The sequence below is a fragment of the Sorex araneus genome, chromosome 1, assembly GCF_027595985.1.
Source record: "Sorex araneus isolate mSorAra2 chromosome 1, mSorAra2.pri, whole genome shotgun sequence".
Taxonomy (NCBI): Eukaryota; Metazoa; Chordata; class Mammalia; order Eulipotyphla; family Soricidae; genus Sorex; species Sorex araneus.
In genome coordinates this window covers 210,558,693-210,565,835 of record NC_073302.1, presented here as the reverse complement: position 1 = coordinate 210,565,835, position 7,143 = coordinate 210,558,693, and the positions used below count along the sequence as shown (strand labels likewise).

Below are 7,143 nucleotides of genomic sequence, written 5' to 3'. Positions count from 1 at the left end.
TTACGGGTCCTTTGAGCAGGTATGAACTTTGTGGCAAAAAAAAAAAAAAAAAATGTGTGCTTTGAACTTGAAACCGGGACATCAGGGCAGGCTCGGGTCCGGGCCGGAGCTCGGGCTCCGGCCGAGATTCAACCCGGGTGGCCATGCCTCTGCACAGCCGCGGGAATGCCTAACGAGCAGGAACCAGAGGCAGCTATAAGACTTGAGGTTCCAGAGAGTGCTTGCAACCAAGTATCCTTACTGTGAACTAAGCTTTTGCTCCATGCTGCTCCAGGAAGGGAAATGATTCAATTTCCAACTTTAATCTCCCTGGATTTAATTACTAAAATACAGAAATTTTATCTCTTCATTCTCATCAGTGGAAAACTCAATATCGAATATTTCCTTGTCAATAGGGCTGTATTCTTGGGGATAAATTCCAACAAAAATAGTGAGTCTGTGTTGAAACTCCAACAACCATAGTGAGTTTTGTGTTGAAATATGGAATGTAATCAAGGTAAAGAGAAGAGTGAAATTTATCAGTTACCCAGGCGGGGGTGGGGGGTGGGGGGCGGGAGGTATACTGGGGTTTTTGGTGGTGGAATATGGGCACTGGTGAAGGACGGGTGTTTGAACATTGTATAACTGACATAAGCCTGAGAACTTTGTAACTTTTCACATGGTGATTCAATAAAATAAATTTTAAAAAATACAGGCAATAGAAAAGTTAGACTTCCCTTTTGTTTGAAATTTTAGGAAAATAGATAGGAACTAGCTTAAAGGTTGGGGCTGGGGCAGAGCACATGTCTTGCATTTCTGAGGCTCTGGATTGATGCCTGGCAAAAAAAGGACATGTATTATAATACATGTATTGTAACACATGTATTAAGATAAGTATTTCCATTTATTTAAAAATATCTTCATTATTTAAAGCAGAGTGCTTGCTTCAACAGCACATATTAAAATTGGAACATTACGAAGATTAGCATGCCCCTGCACAAGGATGGGGATATTATTGTGGTTAAAAATTCATAGTGTTCAGGACCCTCTGTGCCTAAAGACTTTGATTCCAGAGACCTAACACATTTGGGCATCCAGCGCAACTTCTTACAGCAATGCACTGGGACTGTGCACTGGGCGACAACTCCGTGCTGCCTGCGGGTGGATCTTGCCTCCCCACCCTATCTCCCTGCACGGAAAATGGCGGTGGCAGAATCATCCACATGGAAGGAGCCATCTTCTAAGACTCCTAACCCAGAGGTATACGATTTTTACACTTGGGGCTCCTAGGGACTCATGGGAAGTGGGCGTAACCGGCACGCCCTCGGCCCAAATAAATTCAGAGCTGCTGAGAGTGAAACGGACCCTCTGTGCCTAAAGACTTTGATTCCAGAGACTTCTTACAGTAATGCACTGGGACTGTGAGCTGGGCTATGCAATTTCTGGCAGAATTTTCCCTGGACTTTATACAGAAATCCAAAACCGCGTGGACACGGCAGCATCCGCGTGACTTAACGTCTATAATTGTCTATAATTGTCAGCAATGTGAAACTTAACATCTATAATTGTCAGCAATGTGAAACGGTTCCTTTTTAACAGGTCTGACTTGGGGGGGAAACTCCAAATAATAACAGTGAGTTTTTGTTGAAATATTGAAGGTTATTAAAGTAGCAGCCATTTCTCTGGACTGTGAACTAAGCAACAGCCCCACGCCAGCCGCGGAGAGGAAATATCCCTTTTTCCCAGTTGTTTCCCATTTTCAGGGAGAAACGCGACGTGGTGTCCACCATACTATGAGGTGCAGGAAGGGGGATGAGGGGGAAAAGGAAAAAGAAAAAAAGAGTTATGTACTTGGAGCAGTGGGGCTACATATCTCTTTATTCTCAGCAATGGAAAACTAATTATCAAATGCTTCCTTGGTAGTAGGGCTGTCATTCTTGGGAGGAAACTGCAACAACAATAATGAGTTTTGTGTTGAAATATGGAACGTAATCAAGGTAAAGAGAAAATGAAGTGAAATTCATTAGTTATACAGTTGGGGGGACGGGGGTATACTGGGGTTTTTGGTGGTGGAATATGGGCACTGGTGAAAGGATGGGTGTTTGAATATTGTATAATGGAGACATAAACCTGAGAACTATGTAACTTTCCACACAACTATGTAACTTTCCACACAGTGATTCAATAAAAATTAAAAAAATAATAATAAAATAAAATATAAGACAAAAAAAAGAAGTTCATATTTTAAGTAAAACAAACAAATGAATTAAGTACAGATTTTAGCAACTGGGGGGATTTAAGGGAATGAATTTTAATCGTTTTCTAAGTTTATTTTTATCCACTTAACTAAAAGGAAATTTCATTGTACATATAGCAAATAAAAATAATTTTAGTATACAACATGGTTCATCTTTCGTTTTTACTTTATGGTGATATAAACATTATTTCTTGAGATTTAGAATAAATCTTCAAACAAATCAAAGACATGTTAATATAGTGGGTAAGTATAATGTTACCACTTATACCCCCATCCCATACGTGCAAAATAATTGTATGCATGCATGCAGAATTTGGAGTCAGGAGATACTATTAGGTAAAAAATGAGTTTAGTATATCTTATGATTTACAATAGCAACAAGTGAGCAAACAAAAACTTGTGAAGCAATTAAATGCTGGATTTGAAGAGACTTGTAAATGTGTAGTGAAATTTTTTATTTGATATCTTGTAGTCAGTAAATATTGCGAAGTGATATAAATGTATTATAAAATGTAAAAATATGTTCTAAAGTGATTGAGATAAAAATAATTACATTATGCCAATAAAAAGACAGACCAAAAAAATCACATTTAATTTCAATTTGCATGAAGCGTTCATGTTAGGTAAAGTAACAGGGACAGAACATACATTTAGTGGTTGCCGGAACTGGAGGAAAAGGTTCTACATAGGAAAACAATAATGAGTATCAAGTTCCTTTTAGGGTGATAAAAACATTTGTTAATTAACTGGTGAATGTACAAAATTGTAAATGTACAAAATTCATTGGATATTTTGCTATAAAATTGTTAACATGATTTTCATCCAAGAAAGAGTATAGAAATGAAATGGTAAATAAAGAAGCAACAGAATATTTTTAGCATAAATTTATCTGCACTGAGGTTTTAATGCCTTATGAATGAGATACATTGACAAATACTTTTAAAAAATTTAAAATAACAGAGTCAAACAGAGCAGAGAGATAAATGCCCTGACTCTATAGAGGGTAGAGGAAATGGAACAGCAAAATTCTGTCCAGTTTATTAGATTGCAAATGGATGCAAATATGCTTGAAACATAATCTTTTTTACTTTCAGATGATATAAATGGATTTCAGCTATTTGTTTCAATTATATGCTTATGGAATTAAATGAATGCATATATGTTTCAGATAAGTATAATAAACAATAAGAAATCTATAAAGTGAACATCAAATGTACTTCTTTAATTCAACATAATCCTACTGTAATCTGCACTCAAAGCTTTGTGTGTTAATTATGAAGGGATATGAATCTCTGCATTTCCTTTATCCTTGCCTTTTAGTAGTTACTTGGCAATATCTGCTAATGGGCTTTGTTGTCTGATGAACTGAATTACTATGTTCACTGCACAGAGCTCTGCTAAATCATCTAAGATATCTGAGGAATTAACCTCCATTTAAACATTAAAATTAGGGAGCGAATCATGATGGAAAATATATATCACTGTTTTGTAGGGTTTGTTTTTTTTTTAAATGTTACATAACAGAAGAAAGTTTTCCGGTCATCATTTTATTTGTATGCAATGTAAAAAATAAAAATCTACTTGAAGATCCAATTTTTTAATCACTCTTTGAACAATTTTTTTAAAAAAATAAAATTTGTCTTCAAAATGTGCTTATTTAGGTTTCAAAGGTTTTAGTTAAGTTACCGATAGGCACATGGTGAAATATAATTTTTTTAAGGAAATAAACTTCATTTTCCTTTACAATGGTGGAACCTTCTAAGTATGCACATTTCAAAATTCTCAGGTTTTTTAAGTGGAACTTAATGAAATGGAAATCTGGTTGGTAATTACACCATCTCAGGCTGAGAGTTCATGGTGCTGTCAGCCTGTTTGGTCATGGGTAACTAAGCAACACAGACAACTAGCACCTTGGTAGAGGATATTTTTAGCTTGATTGCACATTTTTCATTTATGTATTGGATATTGATTTGTTTTACAATTATTTTTTAAAATCTGTTTCTTAAAAGGAATACGTGCCTTTTTGACACAAAAAGGAACTTACAAAAAACAGTTTTTAAAAAGACACAGTATTCTCCATGATTGGAAATAGAAGCTATGCAAAATTTTTTGAAGTTAAGTATTTCATACCCCACCCCTCAAAAATTGAGTAAACAGATTTTAGAAGTTTGGAAATAATCTCTCATAAATAAATGAATAGTTCAGTTCTCTGTTCATGAATGAAAAAAATTAAAAATCAAAAGTTAAAGAATTTGTTTCTAAAACTTCAACAGAATAGTGACAAGTTCATGATTGCTTAATAACTAAACTATGACTTAGACATGGAAATTATGTTCCTTTGGTAAACAGTATTTCAAAGAGAAACAAGAAGGTAGCACATTGTCAGATATCTTAAATGTCAGAGTAGCAATGGGCAGAAAGCCTTTCGAGTAGTTAATTGCATTTTTAGACCCCTGTGTTCCTGCATGGCACCTGGAAGAGCACTGGTGGCGACAAAACACATCTATTCTATCAGGTCACAGTGGGCTATTATCCACCCACTTGACCTGAGAGAGTTTTCCTTTACCTAAGGTATCTTGCCATTTACCTATTTCCTATCTCATGATAGGAAATTGGATGATTTAAAGAGCAAAACAGCCAACCTAATATGTCATCTAAAACTGACAGATGAGGAGCAATCTAATACCATTTTCACAAATAATGATTGTTTCTGAGTTAGGTACTACTTTTCCTTCCTATGTTACCTCTCTAATTGGATAACACTTAATACCTACCGTTCTGAGCATTGGGAAACTGCACAAAGTTCATAAATTATGTTACTTCAAAATGGTCTAACTTTCAAAAAACTTCAATATAACAAAATCTAACTCTGTCTCTGCCCTTCGTAATCAACCCTACAGTTAAGTACAATTAGACTGTAGTTGTTGTTCTGCCTGATACCTTTAAAAACAGTCTAGGAAGAAACAAATTCTTAAGTATTATCTATATTTTTATAAGAAAATAATCAATCTTTCAGTTATAAAACACTATTTTCATACAAGATGGAAATTGACTTGGGCTAACTGATGTCAAGAAGTATTTTATACATTTGCATTTCTTGTGATTAAATGTCAACCGGGAAAGAGAGATAGTGCTGGTTAAATGATCTTGCTTTTCGTACTGCAGACCCTTGTTTGATCCCTGGCACCACTTATAATCCCCTGAGCGGTACCAGAAGTGATCCACGAGCACAGAAGCAAAAGTCCTGAACAGTGCCAGATGTGACCCAGATCTACACCCACCTGCAGGGCAGGGATGTGTGTGTGCGTGTAGTGGGGGGGGAGGGGGCAGGGGGAGAACTCACAGAACTTTAAATTCTGAACTTCAGTGAAATGTGCTTATAGCTTGTTTAATAGAGTACAAATTTCTTTTCAAGATCCTATTTCCACTACAAATGCAAGGAAAAAAAAAAGTGTCCCTTTGCTCTCTGTCTGACTATTGCATTACAGATTGATTAGAGGAATACAGGGGAAAAGTAAATAAAATATCCTATTTATATGGATTTCCTGTGATGGATTACAAAGCCTAGAATCTACCATTTAATTTCCCAGATATGCTCTTGGTACTGTTAAAATATTTCTTGAATAAGATTCTCAGAGATGGGGGCGGTTGTCTGTGTATTAACCCCATGATGCCTGTGTGAATTGCTGATGGAGATGGTGACAGGTTAAAGGAAGCTTCCTATGCCGCAGGTTGTTCATTCCCTTTAGATAAGAACTAAATTATCTGGCACTGGAATTCCAGGTGAGTGAGAGTGACTGCTAGGGATATTAACATGGTTATCTTGTCTCCTACACCAGGTGTTCGGGCTAAATCAGAGCATTTGAGTGAGGTAACACGTGGAAGAACCTTGGCTTGACTCAAAGCAACGATAGGAGACCATGAGTATTTTTAGCTTGATTTAGTCCTGTTTGTGTTCCTTTCCCGTGTATGCTGAATAAGGTAGAAACCTGACCCTTGCTATTGGGGACAACAAAGGAAGGAAGTCACATAATACACTCCCTTCAGTTCTGGAGTAGAGATAAGATTCAACAATAGAAATGCTTCTCCTTACTGACATAAAAATAAATTGAAAACATTACCAGGAATGCCACTAATTCTGAGCTTCTCAATCACGTTTTCAATAGAGACACCCATTTCCTGATACTCTGGACCCATAGAAATAAAATAACCTCAATGCAGTAGCATAACTATTACCTCTATAATTATGAGGTAAACATGAGCCTAATGAAAAGTTACATGCTGAAACAACAATGATATAAATTAGAGGTATGAAATAGTTTTAACCCATTTTAGTGTTTTATTTTTGGTTTTCAGATGTTGGCACAAATAATATTTTCATATATATGTGAGCATTTTACATGCTCAATAAATTACTTAGTGCAATGGAAGAACACAGGCAACATAATATTTATAAATTATACAAAAATATATTGCACCTAAATAGACCATAAAATCTTCGTATTAAACATGTGGAATTAGGAACATCTTGCCTTTCTGTGAACACTACTTATTTATGTTATTGAGTTGCTACTTTCTTTAGACAGTGTCTAATTCATTTTATTTGAATTTTGTATTTATTCCTTTCCCATGACACATTATTGGGTTTAAAGATCATCATATAATCACAACTCATTTGTTTCATCTTCCATTAGTCAGAATATTTGTTATTGAAAGACTGTCTTTTAAAAACTCACTTTCTTATTTTTTAAGTTTAGTTTTGAACCAAAAGAAAGCACAAATAATCCTCTAATCATTTTAAATGTTCACTTGTTTACCTTGAAATGATATTGATGCTTTTAAAGTTTTAAGTCATTTTCTTTCGCTTCACTTAGACTGTTATAAATGTTTAAATAGCTAATCTTACA

At 35.4% G+C, this 7,143-nt stretch overlaps 1 pseudogene; it reads left to right on the top strand.

Annotated features, from left to right (window-relative positions):
* The first annotated feature begins 918 nt into the window (after positions 1–918).
* LOC129401457 (U6 spliceosomal RNA) lies at positions 919–1,018 on the top strand (annotated as a pseudogene).
* The last annotated feature ends 6,125 nt before the right edge of the window (positions 1,019–7,143 follow it).